We start from the raw sequence: 22754 nt of genomic DNA, 5'->3' as shown, positions 1-22754 counted from the left end.
TTGGGCAGCACGGTGGTGTAGTGGTTAGCACTGTTGCCTCACAGCAAGAAGGTCCTGGGTTTGAGCCTAATGGCCGGCGAGGGCCTTTCTGTGTGGAGTTTGCATGTTCTCCCCGTGTCTGTGTGGGTTTCCCCCAAAGACATGCAGGTGAGGCTAATTGGTGGCTCTAAATTGACCATAGGTGTGAATGTGAGTGTGAATGGTTGTTTGTCTCTGTGTGTCAGCCCTGCGATGACCTGGCGACTTGTCCTGTATGACCTCTCGCCCATAGTCAGCTGGGATAGGCTCCAGCTTGCCTGCGACCCTATACAGGATAAGTGGCTACAGATAATGGATGGATGGATGGATGGATGTCCCATGCACTCTGAGAAGAGGAAGAAGAAGAAGCCTTTATTTGGTCACATGGACACTCAAACACAGCAGAATTCCTCCTCTGCATCTGAAGCAGTGAACACATCTGAACAGTGAGCACATACACATACCCAGAGCAGTGGGCAGCTATGCTACAGCACCTAGGGAGCAGTTTGTGATTAGGTGCCTTGCTCAAGGGCACTTCAGCCAGTGAAGTGCCCTTGAGGGAGGTGTAAGTGACATTCATTCATTCAACTCCCCTCACATTTTTCCTGCCAGTCCCAGGAATCAAACCAGTGACCCTTTGGGCCCAAGGCTGCTTCTCTAACCTTCAGGCCATGGCTGCCCCCATGGCCTGGGCATGGATACTAAACAGGTGTGGGTTTCAATTTAGCAAATTAAATATTGTTTTTGGAACCTGAAGTCCCTTTAATATAGATGTACTTCATTAAATTTCCTTTCAAACGTATTCAATGAAATTCAACAAGGTACATTTACAGTACGCTAAAGATACTTCAAGTTGTTTCATGTTATCCCAACTAAGTATATTAGATGGTCCAAGCAGCTTAATCATTTCTAAAAGAACACTTAAAGGAAAATAGACATCTGATGGGCAGACCCTAGGAAACTGTGCTGGAATGTACATCCATCTCCACTTTATCCTGTTCTACAGGGTCGCAGGCAAGCTGGAGCCTGTCCCAGCTGACTATGGGTGAGAGGTGGGGTACACCCTGGATAAGTCGCTAGGTCATCACAGGGCTGACACATAGAGACAAACAATCATTCACAGTCAATTTAGAGCCACCAATTAGCCTAACCTGCATGCCTTTGGACTGTGGGGGAAACCAGAGCACCCGGAAGAAACCCACGTGGACAGCATGCAAACTCCACACAGAAAGGCCCTTGTCGGCTGCTGGGCTCAAACCCAGGACCTTCTTGCTGTAAGGCAACTGTGCTAACCACTACACCACCGTGCCGCCCATGCTAGAACAAATTTGTTGCAAAAATGGTTGTTCCTTTAGCATTGAAAAGCAATGCAGCTAATACACACACCTAAAGGACCTAAATGTTAATGAGGGGAGTGCAGTTTTAAAGGTCAATATTACCATTGTCTATTCTTGTTAAACTTTGGATTGTCTGGTTAAGCGTGGCATGGGTGTTGGCGCTAGATGAGCCGGTGGGAGTACTTCAAACAGTTGATCTGTAATTTTTACACAGTGGTGTGAAGAAAAACATCCTGTGTGCAGAGGTTCTGCAGACTGAACCACTTTATCGAGGGTGATTAGAGGAGAATAACCAAACTGGTCTGAGCTATAGCAACTCCATCACTCTTTACAACCGTGGTGAGCAGAAAGCATCTTGGAATGCACGTCGCTTCAAACCTTAAAGTGCATATCACGGGTAAATTCAGGAGCAAGATCAATGTAATTCTCCTCTTTTATATTAAACTTTGGTCAAATATCTGTCACATTTTGCATTTTGTGCAATTTTTTTTTTACCTTGCGCAATACCAGAAAAATTCAGTCGAAATCAAGCCATTTGAGGCGAATTCATCTGCCTCTGAAAAAACTTGGCATTTGGATTTCCCGGCAAACACTGATTTTCGTGACGTCATGCGCGGGACGCCTCCTTCTGAATCCCATGTCAGCATTGGTTTGTTTATGAGAAAACGACCTGGTGGTTTTCTGCAAATTTCTTCAACATTATCACAGAATTATTAAAATGGTTAACAGACGTATCGTAGGAGGGTGTAGCAACACCAATCATGATGGCATTAGCACTCATCGTTTTCCAAAAGACCGGACAACAAGAGAGAAATGGGAGCGCTTCGTGCGAGGCTCCCGGAAGCCGAGGACCAAAGCAGAGCCGAGAAAAAGACCAAGAAAATCGGCGATTCACAAGTTGACTGTTGCCAGGGTAAGAAATAAGAGAGACTATACTCTAAATTAGGTGTTCCTGTGTTTGTGTGGTACACAGATAATGTTATTTATCGACGCGCACAAAAGTAAAGAACACAAACGCGCTGGGCGATAAAACACTTACTTCACATGTATCAAGGGATATGCGTGTCAGGGCTTGAGATCTTGGGACCTATCAAGCACATTAAATGTATATACAACCCTGCTTAGCCGATTCCATGTGTGTAGCTTATGAAATCTTTCTCCTACAGTAGCCAGTACTCTTCTAAATGAAGAAATACGTATATAAATACATAATAGTAATTAGAAAAAATATGATTTATGTAACAATAGATAGATGAGCACTGATACATGAATCCATGGGTTTAGAAGCTCAGGCGACAATTCCGTATTTCAATGCAAAATCGCTCGCTGCTAAACTTGGTCTACACAGACTGTGCACTGAACCCATGCAAGCTCGCGCAGCCTGCTGGCGGATCCGCACGTGACGTCACGAATCTGGCTCCAGACTCCCTTGGGATTTTTCCAGACGCGTTTTGTTATTTTTTTCTCCTGTAGACAGACGGCCTTGTGCAAAATTACCCTTCTGGATGAGTATGTAAAAGGACATTCTTTCATATAAAAAAAAACACAAAATTGGTCCAGGATATGCACTTTAAGGTGGCTCGGCTACAACAGCAGAAGACCACATCCGGCTACACTCGCTAAAGATGGTTCCCAATTAATTTCAGATTTCCACACAAAATTTAAATCCCCCTTTAGAAAGCCATGACCCCATGAAATTAATCTCTTCCTAACTTTTCCTAACCACATGATCAACATTCCTTTCCTTTCTTTTTTCCATAAAGCCCAATCATCTGCAAACAGAGACCTTCCCATGTCCACTGGGATGTTATCAGAAATATCATTTATCAAAAGTAAGAATAATAACGGGCTTGTCATATTCCATTGTTTTTCCTTTTTTGTAGTCACGGATGTCGCTTTCACTTTTTCATTTGTACTTGGAGTTCATTTCTGAATATATTACTTGAGGGACACTCAGTTTTCTGTTCATGTGCTTTTATGGATTTTACTTATTTCCTTCTTTTTTTTTTGTCTTTTCAATAATTACTACTCCTACCAAATCAAGCGAGCACTTCTTGAGGTTGTTTTCCCAATTTTTTTTTTCTTCATGATTTCTGGGTCATCTCTGCCAAATGAGGGGGACTTCTTAATGCCCTTTGTGTCTCTCCAAATAATAATTGCGTCAATGTACTGTACATGTCTACACCTTCAGCGTTTTTTTAAACTAAATGCATGTTCTTATGGTATACTGTACCTCAAGAGCTTGTACAACTGAAAAAAATAACTTCAATAAACTGTAACTGACCAGTAGTACAGTCATGTGAAAAAGAAAGTACACCCTCTTCCAGTTACATGGTTTTACCAATCAAGACATCACAAAAAAAAAATCATCTGATCCTTACCAGGTCTGAAAATTATGCAAATCTAACCTCAGGTGTAAAGCAACACACAACAGATTCCACCGTGTCATTATTTGTTTAACAAAAATTAAGGGAAAATGCAGAATCCATGTGTGAAAAAGTAAGTACATGCCATGATTCAATAGCTTGTAGAACCACCTTTTGCAGCAACAACTTGAAGCAATCATTTTCTGTATGATTTTATCAGTCTCTCACATCATTGTGGAGGAATTTTGGCCCACTCTTCTTTACAACATTGCTTCAGTTCATTCATGTTTGAGGGCATTTGTTTATGCACAGCTCTCTTAAGGTCCTGCCACAGCATTTCAACTGGGTTGAGGTCTGGACTTTGACTTGGCCATTCCAACACCTTGATTCTTTTCTTTTTCAGCCATTCTACTGTAGAGTTGCTGGTGTGCTCGGGATAATTGTCCTGTTGCATGACCCAATTGCGGCCAAGCTTTAGCTGTTGGACAGATGGCCTCACGTTTGCCTCTAGAATACTTTGGTATACAGAGGAGTTCATGGTTGACTCAATGACTGCAAGGTGCCCAGGCCCTGTGGCTGCAAAACAAGCCCAAATCATCACCCCTCCATCACCGTGCTTGATGGTTGGTATGAGGTCTTTGTGCTGATATGCTGTGTTTGGTTTCGCTGTGCATTATGGCTAAACATTTCCACTTTGGTCTCATCTGTCCAAAGGACATTGTTCCAGAAGGCTTGTGGCTTGTTCAGATGCATCTTCTTTTTAGATAGAAGAGGCTTTCTTCTAGCAACCCTTCCAAACAAGCCATACTTGCGCAGTTTTGTTCTAATTGTACTTTCATGAACTTTAACATTTAACATGCTAACTGTGGCCTGCAGAGTCCTAGATGTAGTTCTTGGGTTTTTTGCAATTTCTCTGAGCATTGCACAGTCTGACCTTGGAGTAAATTTGCTGGGACGTCCACTCCTGGGAAGATTGGCAACTGTCTTGAATGTTTTCCACTTCTGAATAATCTTTCTCACAGTAGAATGATGGTTTTCGAGTTGTTTGAAAATGGCCTTATAACCCTTCCCAGACTGATGTGCAGCAACAATTGCTTCTCTAAGATCATTGCTGGGCAGCACGGTGGTGTAGTGGTTAGCGCTGTCACCTCACAGCAAGAAGGTCCGGGTTTGAGCCCCGTGACCGGCGAGGGCCTTTTTGTGCGGAGTTTGCATGTTCTCCCCGTGTCCGTGTGGGTTTCCTCCGGGTACTCCGGTTTCCCCCACAGTCCAAAGACATGCAGGTTAGGTTAACTGGTGACTCTAAATTGACCGTAGGTGTGAATGTGAGTGTGAATGGTTGTCTGTGTCAATGTGTCAGCCCTGTGATGATCTGGCGGCTTGTCCAGGGTGAACCCCGCCTTTCGCCCGTAGTCAGCTGGGATAGGCTCCAGCTTGCCTGCGACCCTGTAGAACAGGATAAAGCGGCTAGAGATAATGAGATGAGATGAGAAGATCATTGCTGATGTCTTTCTTCCTTGGCACTGTGTTAACATACACCTGAGTGCTCCAGACCGGCAAATTGCCAAAACTTCTGCTTTTTAAGAGATGGCCACACTTGCTGATGATCAATTAATCAAATTCATTTGATCAGCAACACCTGGCTGCTAACTGCCTTCATAATTTCTATGGAAGCAGTAAGGGTGTACTTAATTTTTCACACACTGCTACTGCAGTGCCTTTTACATATCTACGTAAATCTTGATGCAACAATTCGTGTTGCATCGTTTTCCATGCAGCCCCCAGGTTTCAGCACCAGCACAATAACGTCGTGTGTGTGCTGCTCAGAAACACAGCAGCATGTCAGCTTTTGATTTAGGTGTACGACTGTGGCACAAACCTTTCATCAACACAAATAACTTGGCAGCATTCGAGCTTGCTCATCACTCTGCTCATACAGTGGTGCTTAAAAGTTTGTGAACCCTTTAGAATTTTCTATATTTCTGCATAAATATGACCGAAAACATCATCAGATTTTCACACAAGTCGTAAAAGTGGATAAAGAGAACCCAGTTAAACAAATGAGACAAAAATATTATACTTGGTCGTTTATTTGTTGAGGAAAATGATCCAATATTACATATCTGTGAGTGGCAAAAGTATGTGAACCTCTAGGATTAGTTAGCAGTTAATTTGAAGGTGAAATGAGAGTCAGGTGTTTTTAATCAATGGGATGACAATCAGGTGTGAGTGGGCACCCTGTTTTATTTAAAGAACAGGGACGGCATTACAGAAAGTTCCTATCTTAAGTCAAAAGTTAAGATGGGACAGCTGTGAGATAGGATTCTTTTCAGTTTGGTATTACAGAAGCAAATCCTAACTTCATTTAGGATTCTTATCTTATCTCGAGTTAGGATTCCTAAATAACCGATCGAAACATCTATGATCGCCTTTAATGTCTGTTACCTAGCAACGAAAGCTACACTGCGTCTCGTGAAGTAACATCCAGTGATCTCTGGCTAGCTGCTACAACAGAAACAATACCCTGCTACAAGTGACGACTTGACACGAGACAGCAAGAGACGTAAACAGTATGGACAAACAACGACGGGCTTTAAATTTTAAACCGGATGAAATTGAAACGTTATAACCGGGAGAGCCCCATGTCGACGAGTCGGCCTCTCTAAATCTGGCCGCAGTTTATCAGCTAACTGTATGATCATGGCCCGGGGTAACCGGTAGCGATTTATCAAAGTTTTGTCATCAAACCTTAAAACGTCGTTTTGGTCTACCAACTGCCTTTCAATAAACAAATTCCGGTTACGTTGTTGTTGTCGCCTCAAAAGCAAAATACCTGCCATTCTGTCTAATAGTAGACTACTAGCTGATTTATACAGTAAAAATGACAGTTAGGACAGCGGTGGGGATATCCTAAAATTAGGACGGGTATTTAAGAATTTTTTAGTTTTTTTAGAAGTTAGGATGCTTCTGTAATACACTTTTCTTAACTTGAGATAGGATAGGACAACAGAGTTAGGAACGGCTGTTCTGTAATAGCCTTTTCCTAAATATGATCCTAAAGTGCCGTTGCCACGGGAACTAGACAGATAAGATGAGATTCTCAAGTTAGGAACTTTCTGTAATGCGGCCCCAGGGATCTATCAAAGTCTGATCTTCACAACACATGTTTGTGGAAGTGTATCATGGCACGAACAAAGGAGATTTCTGAGGACCTCAGAAAAAATGTTGTCGATGCTCATCAAGCTGGAAAAGGTTACAAAACCATCTCTAAAGAGTTTGGACTCCACCAATCCACAGTCAGATAGATTGTGTACAAACGGAGGAAATTCAAGACCATTGTTACCCTCCCCAGGAGTGGTCGACCAACAAAAATCACTCCAAGAACAAGGCGTGTAATAGTTGGCGAGGTCACAAAAGACCCCAGGGTAACTTCTAAGCAACTGAAGGCTTCTCTCTCACATTGGCTAATATTAATGTTCATGAGAACACTGAACAACAATGGTGTGCATGGCAGGGTTGCAAGGAGAAAGTCACTGCTCTCCAAAACGAACATTGCTGCTCGTATGCAGTTTGCTAAAGATCATGTGGACAAGCCAGAAGGCTATTGGAAAAATGTTTTGTGGACGGATGAGACCAAAATAGAACTTTTTGGTTTAAATGAGAAGCGTTATGTTTGGAGAAAGGAAAGCACTGCATTCCAGGATAAGAACCTTATCCCATCTGTGAAACATGGTGGTGGTGGTAGTATCATGGTTTGGGCCTGTTTTGCTGCATCTGGGCCAGGACGGCTTGCTGTCATTGATGGAACAATGAATTCTGAATTATACCAGCAAATTCTAAAGGAAAATGTCAGGCCATCTGTCCATGAACTGAATCTCAAGAGAAGGTGGGTCATGCAGCAAGACAACGACCCTAAGCACAAAGTCATTCTACCAAAGAATGGTTGAAGAAGAATAAAGTCAATGTTTTGGAATGGCCAAGTCAAAGTCCTGACCTTAATCCAATCTAAATGTTGTGGAAGGACCTGAAGCGAGCAGTTCATGTGAGGAAACCCACCGAAATCCCAGAGTTGAAGCTGTTCTGTACAGAGGAACGGGCTAAAATTCCTCCAAGCCGGTGTGCAGGACTGATCAACAGTTACTGCAAACGTTTAGTTGCAGTTATTGCTGCACAAGGGGGTCACACCAGATACTGAAAGCAAAGGTTCACATACTTTTGCCACTCACAAATATGTAATATTGGATCATTTTCCTCAATAAATAAATGACTAAGTATAATATTTGTGTCTCATTTGTTTAACCGAGTTCTCTTTATCTACTTTTAGGACTTGTGTGAAAATCTGATGATGTTTTAGGTCATATTAATGCAGAAATATAGAAAATTCTAAAGGGTTCACAAACTTTCAAGCACCACTGTAGATATATACACACATAGTTGCTATTACTGCTCAGGGAAAGAGAAAAGGAGATCACGCTAAAACAAGGTGAAGGTGAGCCATTTTAACTCTTACTCTTACCCCTGTGGCTTGTCCCTCAAACACCACCCTCCCACTGCAGACCCTCACGAAACCATACTCTCACCTGCTGGGCTTTCCTTTATTGTGTTGTCAGTAAGTTGTTTTCCAGTGGAAGCTATAGTCTGTGTCGAGTTTTCTCAAAACTGACTATATTTACTCAGTTTATTTACATTGCATGGCCAAAAGTGTGCCACATCCGTAACACAAAACCACGACCCTTAAAATGGAGTTCACAAATCCTTCCGCAAATCTTCCAAATGAGCTCATGTCTGACAACTCACTCTTAATGGCGTGTTATATATCTTATAAGGCTGAACTTGGTTTAAATTAAGAAGAAATCTGAAGACTGGGCTCTGGTTGTGGTTTTTCTTGAGTAGAAAGCTGTTACCATGGTGATGATTACCTAGAATAGTCTAGTGGGAAGGTGGTACTGGTTCATAGGCTATGGTTTGCAGAGGTGCTATGCTGCCATATGGAAAATATAGAGGCAAGGGATTCACTAATGCTATTCAATGTAGCTTTTCATTTTGAAGTGTATGAAGTACATGAGATCTTTTGTGACCATCCTGTTCGGTTGTGTGTTCTGTTCTTTTTTTTTCCTGTCTATGTACCGTATCAGTCAAATTATGATATACAGTACCAGTGAAACGTCTGGACACAGCTTCTAATTCAGTGTTTTTTCTTTATTTTTATTAATTAAAACTAGTGCTGTCAAAAATGTCGCGTTATTAACGCGTTAACTTGACTCAATTTTAACGGTGATAATTTTTTTATCGTGAGATTAACGCTCTGTGACATGATGTAGGTTTTTCATAAGCTTTTGAAACTGCCAGGAACTTGGAACAGAGACTTTGCTTAGAAAACCGATAGCAGCTAGACTGTAATGCCACGCCCCGCACAGCCAGAGTCCTCTGCCCCCCCCCCCCCCCCCCCCCCCCCCCAAGACCCAGCGCGGGCAGGGCGCGCTAGTAGAGATGGGATTTATGGCTCTTTGATGGGATCCGCATCTTTGTGATCCGTTCTTTGAAAAGAGCCGTTCAAAAGACTGGCTAATTTGGCTCTTTTTAAATATTTATTCAGTTTTAAGAAGACAGTGTCTAAAGAAGCCAGATCCCTCTGAAGTGTAAACTCAATGCTATCCCAGAAATCCTTCCTGTAATATGCAAATTTGGCAGCCTCTGATTGGACAGCGCGACACATCAACAGAAAGAAAGTGTAAAAGTACAAAATGTGTTAAGTGAGCTGAAACAGTAAAGATCAGATTCAATGCAATATTTATCAACGAACAACTTAAACTTAATATAATAGTGTACTTTATATTATAATCAAGCATGTCAAGCCTACCGTCACTGTGTAACCTATCTCTCTGATTAGAGTTGTAGACTAACTCAAACAGTAGATCATTTCACTCATGGTTCTCTTGCTAGCCCCGCGCCGGTGCTCAGCTTAGGTTTCACTTTGCAGTGGCTGTGTCAAGACGTGTTATGCTTTGCAATAAAAAAAAACATTGGTACAAACCAAGCCCATTCACTTTTTTATGCTGATAAAAGAATTACAGTGGTTTTTTATGTGACAAAAATGTGCGATTAAATTGCGATTAATCGCGAGTTAACTATGACTGTCGCGACATTAATCGCGATTAAATATTTTAATCGCTTGACAGCACTAATTAAACCACTTCATGTCTGAAAGTAATGATGGATGTCGTTTCTCTTTACTTAGTCGAGCGGTTCTTGACATAATATGGATTACTACAGTTGTGGATGGAATAGGGCTATTTACTGTATTATTATTTACTGTTTGATCTCAAACGCATTAAGAAGGCAAGAAACTCATCCACTAATTAACTTTTGACGAGGCACGCCTGTTAACCGAAACGCATTCCAGTGTGCAAAGCTGTCATCAAGGTAAATGGTGGCTCCTTTGAAGAATCTGAAAGATGAAACATATTTTGTTTTTTAACACTTGTTTACCACATAATTCCATATTCAATGTCTTGCAAAAGTATTCATCCCTCTTGGCGTTTGTCCTGTTTTTTTGTTTTGCATTACATGCTGGAATTAAAATGGATTTTTGGGGGGTTATCATCATTTGATTTCCACAACATGCCTACCACTTTAAAGGTGCAAATTGTTTGTTTTATTGTGACACAAACAATAATTAAGATGAAAAAACAGAAATCTGGAGTGCGCATAGGTATTCACCCCCCAAGTCAATACTTTGTAGAGCCACCTTTTGCTGCAATTCCAGCTGCAAGTCTCTTGGGGTATGTCTCTATTAGCTTAGCACATCTAGCGATTGGGATTTTTGTCCCTTCCTGAAGGCAAAACTGCTCCAACTCCTTCAAGTTAGATGGGTTGCATTGGTGTACAGCAATCTTCAAGTTATGCCACAGCTTCCTAATTGGATTGAGGTCTGGGCTTTGACTAGGCCATTCCAAGATTTTGAAATGTTTCCTTTTAAATCACTCCAGTGTAGCTTAAGCAGTATGTTTAAGGTCATTGTCCTGCTGGAACGTGAACCTACGTCCCAGTCTCAAACCTCTGTTTTCCTCCAGAATTGCCCTGGATTTAGTATCACCCATCTTTCCTTCAGTCCTGACCAGCTTTCCTGTCCCTGCAGACGAAAAATATCCTCACAGCATGACGCCGCCACCACCATGCTTCACTGTAGGAATGGTGTTCTCAGAGTGTTGGGTTTGCACCACACATGGCATTTCCCAGGTTGTATCCCCTCAGACTGATGAGACATTTTTTCTAGTCTTCAGTGACTAACGTGCATGTTTTGTGAGTGCTGTTTGAGCACCAAAAGATGAATTTTGGCCTAGCCTATCCTTGCATAACAATGATTGGATGCAAGTGAGACGAATGACCAGATATCAGACAGACATTGTGGCCAGGCGGCACGGTGGTGTAGTGGTTAGCGTTGTCGCCTCACAGCAAGAAGGTCCTGGGTTCGAGCCCCATGGCCAGCGAGGGCCTTTCTGTGCGGAGTTTGCATGTTCTCCCCGTGTCCGCGTGGGTTTCCTCCGGGTGCTCCGGTTTCCCCCACAGTCCAAAGACATGCAGGTTAGGTTAACTGGTGACTCTAAATTGACCGTAGGTGTGAATGTGAGTGTGAATGGTTGTCTGTGTCTATGTGTCAGCCCTGTGATGACCTGGCGACTTGTCCAGGGTGTACCCCGCCTTTCGCCCGTAGTCAGCTGGGATAGGCTCCAGCTTGCCTGTGACCCTGTAGAAGGATAAAGCGGCTAGAGATAATGAGATGAGACATTGTGGCCAAAAGTATGTGTACACCTGATCGTCACTTCCGTATGCGGCCATTCCAGAACCGTAGACAGTAATGCAGAGTTGACCATACCCCTTACACCTGGCTGTTATAACATTCCACTCTTCTGGGGAAACTTTTAGAATTCAGAGCATGGTGCATGGGGATCCCAAAAGCATTAGTGAGGTTGAACTCAGGGTTCTATGTAGACGACTCAAGTTCTTCCATATCAACCTTGGCAAACGGTGTCTTCATGAACCTCACTTTGTGCGCATGGACACTGTCATGATGAAACAGGTTTGAGCCTGTTAGTTCCCATGAAGCGAACCTGTAACACGGTGGCACGGTGGTGTAGTGGTTAGCACTATCACCTGACAGCAAGAAAGTTCTGGGTTCAAGCCCAGTAGCTGATGAGTGCCTTTCTGTGTCTGCATGGGTTTCCTCCGGGTGCTCCGGTTTCCCCCACAGTCCAAAGACATGCAGGTTAGGCTAATTGGTGGCTCTAACTTGACCGTGAGTGTGAATGGTTGTTTGTGTCAGCCCTGTGATGATCTGGTGACTTGTCCAGGGTGTACCCCACCTCTTGTCCATAGTCAGCTAGGATAGGCTCCAGCTTGCCCACAACCCTGCACAGGATAAGCGGTTACGAATAATGGATGGATGGATCTCTTGCACAAAATGGATCATTTAAATTATTGCACAAACTATGCCACTTACCAGTATGTGATATTACTGTACATATAAATAATTGTACGTGTTTATACTGCTGCTGCACACACTGCCACTTTATTGTACAGGTACACATGGGTTAAATACTGCTAACTGTACATACAATCTTACATACTCTGTAATCCTGTCCACTTCCTCCCTGTAAATAATACTGTATTTTGCACAGTATTGCAAAACACAGTGCATTTCACTGGCTTTGTACCTGTACTCTGCACAATGACAATAAACTTTAATCTAATCTATCCATCCATTATCTGTAGCCGCTTATCCTGTTATATAGGTTCGCAGGCACGCTGGAGCCTATCCCAGCTGACTATGGGCGAGAGGTACACCCTGGACAAATTGCCAGGTCATCGCAGGGCTGACACAAAGACAAACAACCACTCACACTCACACCTACGGTCAATTTAGAGCCACCAATTAGCCTAAACTGCATGTCTTTGGACTGTAGGGGAAACCGGAGCACCCAGAGGAAACCCATGCAGACACGGGGAGAACATGCAAACTCCACACAGAAAGGCCCTTGCTGGCTGCTGGGCTCGAACCCAGGACCTTCTTGCTGTGCTAACCATCCATCCATCCATTATCTGTAACCGCTTATCCTGTTCTACAGGGTCACAGGCAAGCTGGAGCCTATGCCAGCTGACTATGGGCGAGAGGCGGGGTACACCCTGGACAAGTCGCCAGATCATCGCAGGGCTGCCACATATAGACAGACAACCATTCACACTCACATTCACACCTACGGTCAATTTAGAGCCACCACGGTCGCCTCACAGCAAGAAGGTTCTGGGTTCGAACCCAGCAGCCGGCGAGGGCCTTTCTGTGTGGAGTTTGCATGTTCTCCCCATGTCTGCGTGGCTTTCCTCCGGGTGCTCCGTTTTCCCCCACAGTCCAAAGACATGCAATTAGGTTAACGTGGGGCGGCCTTGGGCTGAAGTGCCCTTGAGCAAGGTACTTAACCCCTGACTGCTCCCCGGGTGCTCTAGTGTAGCTGCCCACTGCTCTGTGTGTGTGTGTGTGTTCACTGCTTCAGATGGGTTAAATGCAGAGGATGAATTTCACTGTGCTTGAATTGTGCATGTGACAAATAAAGGTTTCTTCTTCTTCAATTAGCCTAACCCAGCCTTTCTCAACCGGGGTGCCTTCTGGCTTCGTTAGGGGTGCCGTCAAAAAATTATATATTCTAACATTGAAATAAATAAAATGAATTAAAATTCAAAAAAGCAATAATTACACTAATGCAGATCATCAGCGCCTCATGCATCATCAAAATTTGTCTCACGGCCCCCTTTCCCATGCCACAACGTCACTGCCGGGATCAGCGTATGGACTGCGTATATTTTATATGGGGGTGCCTTGAGAATTTGCATACTTCTGAACGGTGCCGTGACTGAAAAAAGGTTGAGAAACTCTGGCACGTCTTTGGACTGTTGGGGAAACCAGAGCACCCGGAGGAAACCCAACGCACACACGGGGAGAACATGCAAACTCTACACAGAAAGAACCCAGAACCTTCTTGCTGTGCTAACCACTACACCCTAATCTAATCTAGAAGAACATGCACACTTCAAGCACAGTGAAATTCATCCTCTGCATTTAACCCATCTGAAGCAGTGAACACACGCGCGCACACACACCCAGAGCAGTGGGCAGTCAGGGGTTGCTCAAGGGCACCTCAGCCCAAGGCCACCCCACGTCAACCTAACTGCATGTCTTTAGATTGTGGGGGAAACCCACGCAGACACGGGGAGAACATGCAAACTCCACACAGAAAGGCCCTCGCCGGCCGCTGGGTTCGAACCCGGAACCTTCTTGCTGTGAGGCGACCGTGCTAACCACTACACCACCGTGCCGCCCTAACTGCATGTCTTTGGACTGTGGGGGAAACCGGAGCACCCAGAGGAACATGCAAACTCCACGCAGAAAAGCCCTCGCCGGTTGCGAACCCAGAACCTTGCTGTGAGGCGACCGTGCTAACTACTACACCACCGTGCCGCCCTAACTGCATGTCTTTGGACTGTGGGGGAAACCGGAGCACCCAGAGGAACATGCAAACTCCACGCAGAAAAGCCCTCGCCGGTTGTGAACCCAGAACCTTGTTGCTGTGAGGCGACCGTGCTAACCACTACACCACCGTGCCGCCCTAACTGCATGTCTTTGGACTGTGGGGGAAACCGGAGCACCCAGAGGAACATGCAAACTCCACGCAGAAAAGCCCTCGCCGGTTGCGAACCCAGAACCTTCTTGCTGTGAGGCGACCGTTCTAACCACTACACCACCGTGCCGCCCTAACTGCATGTCTTTGGACTGTGGGGGAAACCGGAGCACCCAGAGGAACATGCAAACTCCACGCAGAAAAGCCCTCGCCGGTTGTGAACCCAGAACCTTGTTGCTGTGAGGCGACCGTGCTAACCACTACACCACCGTGCCGCCCTAACTGCATGTCTTTGGACTGTGGGGGAAACCGGAGCACCCAGAGGAACATGCAAACTCCACGCAGAAAAGCCCTCGCCGGTTGCGAACCCAGAACCTTCTTGCTGTGAGGCGACCGTTCTAACCACTACACCACCGTGCCGCCCTAACTGCATGTCTTTGGACTGTGGGGGAAACCGGAGCACCCAGAGGAACATGCAAACTCCACGCAGAAAAGCCCTCGCCGGTTGTGAACCCAGAACCTTGTTGCTGTGAGGCGACCGTGCTAACCACTACACCACCGTGCCGCCCTAACTGCATGTCTTTGGACTGTGGGGGAAACCGGAACACCCAGAGGAACATGCAAACTCATCTCATCTCATTATCTCTAGCCGCTTTATCCTGTTCTACAGGGTCGCAGGCAAGCTGGAGCCTATCCCAGCTGACTACGGGCGAAAGGCGGGGTACACCCTGGACAAGTCGCCAGGTCATCACAGGGCTGACACATAGACACAGACAACCATTCACACTCACGGTCAATTTAGAGTCACCAGTTAGCCTAACTTGCATGTCTTTGGACTGTGGGGGAAACCGGAGCACCCGGAGAAAACCCACGCGGACACGGGGAGAACATACAAACTCCACGCAGAAAAGCCCTCGCCGGTTGCGAACCCAGAACCTTCTTGCTGTGAGGCGACCATGCTAACCACTACACCACCGTGCCGCCCTAATAAAGACATTTTATCCAATTGCGTCCTCGCTAGGACGGTTTGAAAAAGGAACACACATGGGTGTCCTGGTCAGGTGTCCATGTTACTTTTGGAATCATGTTGTCAGAAAAAACCCACATTGCTTGTCAGTCTAAATGCATCCTCAAATACTGTACATGATGTTTCCTGATTTAGAAGCTCGTTTTAATGTGATGTGGGAAGAAAAAAAAATCAGATCAGAGGTGGATGTTTATGCAGTGCTTCCAGAAATCAGCAAATAAGTGGAATAGCCTGGATGGAAACACGTGCTGAAGGGAGCAGCTTCTGGGTGAGGACGCGTTGTGTTCTTCGCGCTGAGCTCGTGCCTTTTTTGCGTGTGTCGCTGCTGACGTCATCGTGGGCGTGTCTCAACGGGAGAAATGAAATGAAATGAACTGAACGGTCATCAGCGCAATCCTCTCAGGGCTCACGTAAGTTTGTATCGCACTGTATTTTCTTTAAATACAAAATAACACCCGGTACCAACAGCGAATATTAATAGTTATATTATTCACCAGAGCTGCTGTCGGGTCAGTTAATGTACCGAACCCTGTGCTGCTGCCCTTAGCATGCTAACTCTATGCTAAGCTAGCATCTCTGAGGCGTTTAGCTAAGCTAGCTGAGTTAGCATGTTTAGCCGGAATACGTAGACTCTGCACTAAGCATGACTTTGGCTAGCTGGGACTAGCAAGACGTCAAGGGGCACGAATATTAATATTAATATCAACATTACATCTCGGAATTGATCACACAACCAACCAAACCACGGTTTGTCACGTTAACGAGCTTCAGGATGGTTTTTAAACGGTTGTCAAATGATTGTATTATTCCTTGGAATAGCTACATGTCCTCCTTCCCTTCCCTTCCCTTCCCTTCCTGTCTCCACACTGGCGTTCCAGCCGGACACACAATGGTGAGACAGGTGTTTTTGCCACCTTAGCTGTTCTAGATCGAACAAGACTTGGACCTGATGACATTTCGACAGGTGTCATGCTCATAACCCGAGCTGATGTGATTGTCTCAAATGCATGAGATCAGATTCATGATCTTCATCTTCTTCTGACATCTCTCTGTTGTTTGATCTACACCAAGCTAGCCAAAAGGGCGTAAACTGCCCATCATGCGTTCACAATCCCAGTGAGCTAATTTGATCAGATAATTGATGATGACCATGATTACTTGTGTCTGAGGCATATGATGCTCGTCCTAGGCATAGTGATCCAAAGATCTAGATGATATATATTCCAACCCCTGCACAACTGTGATGAAATATTGCATGCCTTTTAAAGCTTTATTGCCTTGATGAGATGATTGATTGTGTGCAGGTTTTACATTTAACCTTAGATCAGATCCGAGACTCAGCTTGCAGTGATCTATACGGGCACTGCAATTATTATTATTATTATTATTTCCCCCTCATCCAGTCCGATCTGATTTAACGACCTGACAGGTTTTCTGTAATGTGTTTCAGCATGTAATATCACCAGACTTGCCAGACTAGTCGACAGGAACAAGAAGAACTACTCCGTCCCCTCCGTCTGGATCGAGCGGCAGTTCTCGTCTATGACCTGAAGAGATTATTTTGGATTACCCCCTAGGATTAATTCACACCATCTTTCTAAATGGAGACGACAGAGCGGGCGAACTGATGAATGGGACGAGGTACAGCACTGGTTATTAATTATCTTGTCATTTCGAGAAAATGGTCACAATGTTGTGAGAGATGGCTTCTGACTTGATTGCAGTTTCGGATGAGAAGGGAGAAAGCCTTTTAAGGAGTTTTTGCCTTTAATTACATTTTGTAGCTGTCTTTGTGTAACGCTGTTCGTAGTAGGCAGTTTATCACCGTTCTTTTTGTGATATGTGCTTACATAAACACACATTGATCTTTAGTGATAACAGGATTTGATATTAGATGGGAGGGCTGAAATCTAATATCTGTCAGTAGCTTGACGATGAAGCCATCAGGGTTGAGCGGTGCATTATATCACAAGGACTCGTCGATAGCGTAATGAGAATAATGTGGAACAAACTATTCCACACACTTAAAGCTAGGGTTGGTGTTTGGGTTGTTTTTTGAAAATTATTTTTGAAATTATCTTTACATCATGACAGTTATGAATAAATCAAATGCTCTGACAATAAAAAGAAGAAAAATCCGTCACCTGTGGCAGTCACAGGCCTGTTAAAAGCCCGTGCTCCAGCAGTAGTCGGGCAGTGCACGTTCATGTGTTAGGAAACAGGTGGGATTTTTCACTTGGATACTTTCAAAATCTTGCTGGTTTTTCTAAAATGATCTCCCACAGCTTTTAAAGACAGACAACGAGCTGCATTTGTGATTTCTTTCCTGCTCTACCGGGTTTGTGCAACGTTTCCTCCCAATACCAAACAAGAAAGGTGTATACTTTTTGTTCAAACTTTAAAAAAAAAACCAACCAAACTCTCCTTTTATGTAATTCATTATTTGATCAGACAATGTGTGCTTTGTCTGTGTTTACTTTCATGTGGAATAAAAGCATGACAGAGTAAATAATCCAGCCGCAGTTCACATGCGCCTTCTGCCGATGATGTGTAATAGACGTATTAACGAAACGGGGTGAAAAGAGCCAGCCCAAGTGCACGTGAAATCTAGGTTGTGTTTTAAACTGGATAGTCACATGACAGGACCGTCACTAATAGGCTGCATGAACATCTACAGTTTGGGCTTGAAAGAAATCAGCCCCGGCCTTTTATCTTTGTCCCGTGGTGTGTTGTCCTTGCTTGCAAAAAATTCGAAAGTGATCCGCTTTGAGAAATTTCTTACAGTTAAAAAAAAAAATCTGATACCAAAAACGAAGCCTTGTATCAATAAGATAAGCTATGCTCGCTCGTTTGTACCAGCTGATCTCTGATATGACCTTGACGAGGTGTGTGAGTAAGACTGGCGGAGAGGGTAGTAGTACAGAGATCGAGCTGACCCACTTCATCCACACAAAGCGTTGGGTGTGTTTTTGAACAGCATATGGGGACCATGACTCATTTCTTGAGCCAATTGTTTGCTGTCATTCACCTTTTTTTTTTTTTTCGCAGCCCAATCCCTTCAGGTGTTTCACATGTGGTAATGAGCGTAACGGTGGCTGTGCTAAGTGTGCGGATGTAACGTGTCGCTGTTTATCTGGTTAATTAATTATTGAACACGTTGGCACAGTCACTGACAGTTCATGTACGCTGCTCAACATGTCTCTCGTGTTAATCAAGGATGCGTCTCTGCGCGGCTGACTGTTCCGCGACTCTCCTGAAAGATTAATCGACGGTGTCGTCTTGTAAAGAGCTTCGGACTGACATTTTAAAAATGGACACAGACACTCCAGAATAACAGCTCTGAGTCATCCATGGTGTCAGCTGGGAGATGTTTCGAGGTGTTGTTCTCCAGGTAAATGCTTTTTCTTTGCCCAGGAAGTATCTGATTTTGGCTAGTGTGGTCATTTTGTGTGTGTACACAGGATTGCGGCATCCTTTGTCTTTTTATAGGCGTAAAGAGCTGATGAGGGGAGTCTGATAATTCTTGATATGTCAGCAGTGTAGAAAGAGCCTGTGTTTGCTGATAGGCTACAGGAAAACGGTCTGTTTTCTGCTATATAACTTCGGTCTTGTTCTTTTCTTGGCAACGTTTAGTCACCCTCCCAGAACGTATTGAGATTATATCGCCTCGTACACTACATTTACATTACATTACACTGGTTCTGTAATGCCTTTACGCTATACTCTATGTAGTGAGCGCAAATAGTGACTCGGAAGCCATTTGTGAATTGTGCTTTTAACGCAATCGATTTTTAAATGCTCTTAAGCATTTGACCGCTTTCTTTTTCTTATTCCGTCGAACTATTCAACGAAAAATCGTAAAGGTCCAATTGCATAACGTTCCTTGCTTCAGAGATGTCCACAAGCGCCGGCGACCGGCGGTTTTCTGCGCCAGCCACTCAAGCCCAGAAAAGAAGGGAACAAAAACCAACCTGCCTTTCAATTTTCAAGTGATTTTTATATCATCATTGCTGCAAATCCAATTATTCCACCAGGAAATTGTCTTCGATTCGCGGTCTAGCATGACCGAAAGCGACGCCATATTTGTTGATCGATTCTCACATTCTGATTGGCTGAGCCTGACCACGCCGTAGCGTATGTAGTTATGTTACAGAGCCAGGAAGCGTACTACAGAGTGTAACTGAGAAAGCCACACACGCACACCTGAAAGGAAATTTCATAGGTATTTTTTTTTTGCAAGTATTTTACAGGGAAATTGTTGGTAATTTATTCGCTAAGAATGCACCAGAAGCTACCATAAGGCTAGCCTAGTAAACTAGACCCACCCGCCTAGCGGCCAAAAATATTTTTTGCCTACGAGTGGGTCTAGCCTCGCACCATATCAACAAAACACCCCGGGCATCAAATCGTGCCTGCCAATCACAACGCAAGGTTTTTGTTTGGATTCTTTGGGCGGGCTTTTGCAGGAGTGACGACAAGGCTGCACGACGCTGGAGAAAGCGCAACAGGAAAGATGGCTACGGCTAGTGAACAGCGCACGTTTGACTCTGCTTTGGAATCAGTTTTAGAAGAATTAGACTTGGAGTTTTCGTTGAAACATGAGCAGGAAGAGGCTCTCCGCTCATTCCTTTTCAAGAAGGACGTTTTCGCTGTTTTGCCGACCGGCTATGGCAAAAGTCTGATCTACCAGCTGGCTCCGCTCGTAGCCAAAAGGATGGGCTAGTTTGTGCAGTACGAAGAATTAATAAACAGCTTTGAAACATTACTTTCTGATTTTCTTATTTTCCCGTTATTTTAAATTTAAGGGAAATTATTTCACCAAACACCACTAAATAAAAACTCTCAAAAACAGTTTAAGCAAACCCTTGAAAAACACTTGAAAAAAATGAGTGTATGTTAAGTATGTGGTACAGACTCCAAACTTGTGGTCATTATCTCCAAACTTCTTAATATCTAGAACCTGTTTATTAATTAATACGCATTTTGAAAAATTATTTATTTCAAGGCCTCCCCCACTGCTTTCTGTCGCTCTGACTTCGTCACAGTCACTGTTGTGCTGATTGGTCAGAGCGTTGGCCTATACGCACAGAGACAGTTTGAAAGACAGCGGGTTGTTCCTCCCCCACCCTTCGGAAATGTCTACAAGCGAGGCCAGACTAAATATTCACATTTAGTCTGGCTTGCCAGCCTACCAGAAGGCATGTAAATTTCAAAATTTTCCACAGTGTCGTGCTCCCAGACACCCCCCCCACCCCACATGAGCAAATTCCACAGCAGCATACTACTTTTTTTTTCCCCCAAGATTTTCTAGAGAACCCTATTGCTTGCGCAGGGAATGACTGTGACTGAATTTTGGCCATAGTTACCTTTCAATGCTTAATTACCCATTATTCAATCGAGCCCAAGTCACTGTTATTATTCACCAACATTCACTGAGCCTGAGGTGGATAACTGTTTTCGTATAAATACACAGGTGATTATTTCAAAAAAATCGTATTAAAGAAATTTTCAAGCTTCAAAAGCAGCATGCAAATGTTATAATGGTGAGGCACGGACTTGTCACTTATCTGTGCCGACTCACTCGCATAAAATACTTTTGTTTTGAAATCGATAAAATAAATCACAATTCCACCTTACCTTTGAATAGTTTTAGACCAAACTTCGTAGCATCTTTAGCGCTTTTAGGAACGGCGTTTTCTTTCATCGTTTGTAATTCTTCCTCACTTACGATGGCGACGTGATCGGCCGCCGTTTTGCCAAGTCGCTCGAGGTGATTATCGAGAAATAGTCTGAATTTCTCGACCAATCAGCGCGTGCGATTTTCTATAATCGCCTGGCTATTTACCACTCTGACTAGAGACTGAGACAGACAAAAGCAAGAACAGTGAGACACCTGTTCTGAATTTGATACCAAGCGAAGAAATGCATACATTTTGTCTTTTAAAAATTCTGTACGTAGGGCTCTCTGCAATAAACAAGTGTTTTTTCTGTCCTCGAGAGATGAGGAGTTCAAATCCCAGTGATAATCCAAGGAGCAAAATTGGTTGTGCTAATCACAGCGACACTAGCCAATCGTGGTCATGTATGCAGAAGAGGGTAGATAGCAATTTTCTCTAAGGTGTTTTTTTTTTTTTTTTTTTTTAAATAATGCTATCCTGAGACACCGCATGAGTAGCTGTTCATAAAGATGCAATTGGCTGTCTTGGAGCAATCACGTCTCTGCTACAGAAGCCGGACCGGTTCACGTTTAGAAAACTGGAGTCCCGAAACAACAGGGTATCTTTTAATACGCTGATCTCTTCTGCGATAAGAATTTGGTTGATAATATTTTTTCCCCCCCCAAGTGCTCAATTTGGTCTGCTGAAATACTTTCCTGAGTCCATATCTGGACCTCTGCGTGCCAGTCGACGTGCCTTGTCCAGCCCGCTGTAGCGAGCATGTATAGTGAATAAAGAGCTGTTTGGGATTCGAGTGCGTTCAGCGAATAATTCGAAGTAATTGAAATGTAAATGCAGCTTTTTAAAGACAAGGTAAGGCTGTTGACTGTTGATTCGGGATCATACTTGAGACTTGTTTACCGTGATGTCACTTGAGCATTCTCAAGCTTTATGAATGTCAGCCAGGAACTTCTAGAATGTTCATCTGGTCATCAGGTTGCAGTGGGCTGGAGAAAGTAGTCTGTAATAGCATGGGTTCGAGAGCTTGAAAATGCTGCATGCTGGCCTGTTTTCTGCGCTGCTGTGAATTATTGCGCCTGTCTAATGTTTCGTTTCACTGATGGCTGATATGCACGGGTGTAGAATAGACTGGTTATTGGATGATGTGAGTCTGACAACAGCGTCCATTTTCTTCCATAGTCATTCCTGAATTGAGAGCCAGAGGAGGCCGGGCTGGTCTGATGGTAAGCAACACTCTCCATGTTTTTTATTTATTTTTTTCCTTTCTCTTCTCTCTTATGCATAACTGTGTGTTGTTCTTTGTTCATCCCAAAAAAGATGTACTGTGTGGGTTGATGTTTTCTCTGCCAAATATTCTCTGAAATGTTTAGTGCTGCTTTACAAGATGTTATTACAATATATGAAACGTGCATCAGCGTTAATCTGCCCGTGATTAAAAGCGCAGTGTTTTGCACTTAATGGAAAAGTGCTTTGGCAAGAGAGTACCAGGGTTACTGGCTCCTCGTATCACTAGTGAGAAACTGCTCCCCGAGTTTGCCCCAGTTCACACGCCACGTGACTCGCAGACGCTAAAACGCTGCTTTAACTCGTCTTCATGCTTTCGATGTCATCCTCAAGCATAATTAACAATAGATCAAGGCTGAATTTCTGCACTGAAC

General features: G+C 44.0%; 1 protein-coding gene across 3 annotated transcripts in view; it reads left to right on the top strand.

Annotated features, from left to right (window-relative positions):
• Positions 1–15722: 15722 nt before the first annotated feature.
• The window catches only part of tmcc1b (transmembrane and coiled-coil domain family 1b), a 47805-nt gene continuing 40773 nt past the window's right edge, over positions 15723–22754 (top strand). For 2 of the 3 annotated variants that reach the window (XM_060910559.1, XM_060910557.1), the window contains exons 1-3: positions 15723–15828; positions 16869–17059; positions 22276–22319. The gene's annotated coding sequence lies outside the window, so the exon portion shown is untranslated. Of the gene's footprint in view, positions 15829–16868; positions 17060–18604; positions 18810–22275; positions 22320–22754 lie in introns of those variants that run through there. The other variant, XM_060910558.1, reaches the window with a different exon arrangement.

Source organism: Neoarius graeffei, chromosome 26, assembly GCF_027579695.1.
Source record: "Neoarius graeffei isolate fNeoGra1 chromosome 26, fNeoGra1.pri, whole genome shotgun sequence".
Lineage (NCBI taxonomy): Eukaryota > Metazoa > Chordata > Actinopteri > Siluriformes > Ariidae > Neoarius > Neoarius graeffei.
Note: the sequence above shows the minus strand (reverse complement) of the source record. Positions and strands in the feature narration are given on the sequence as shown.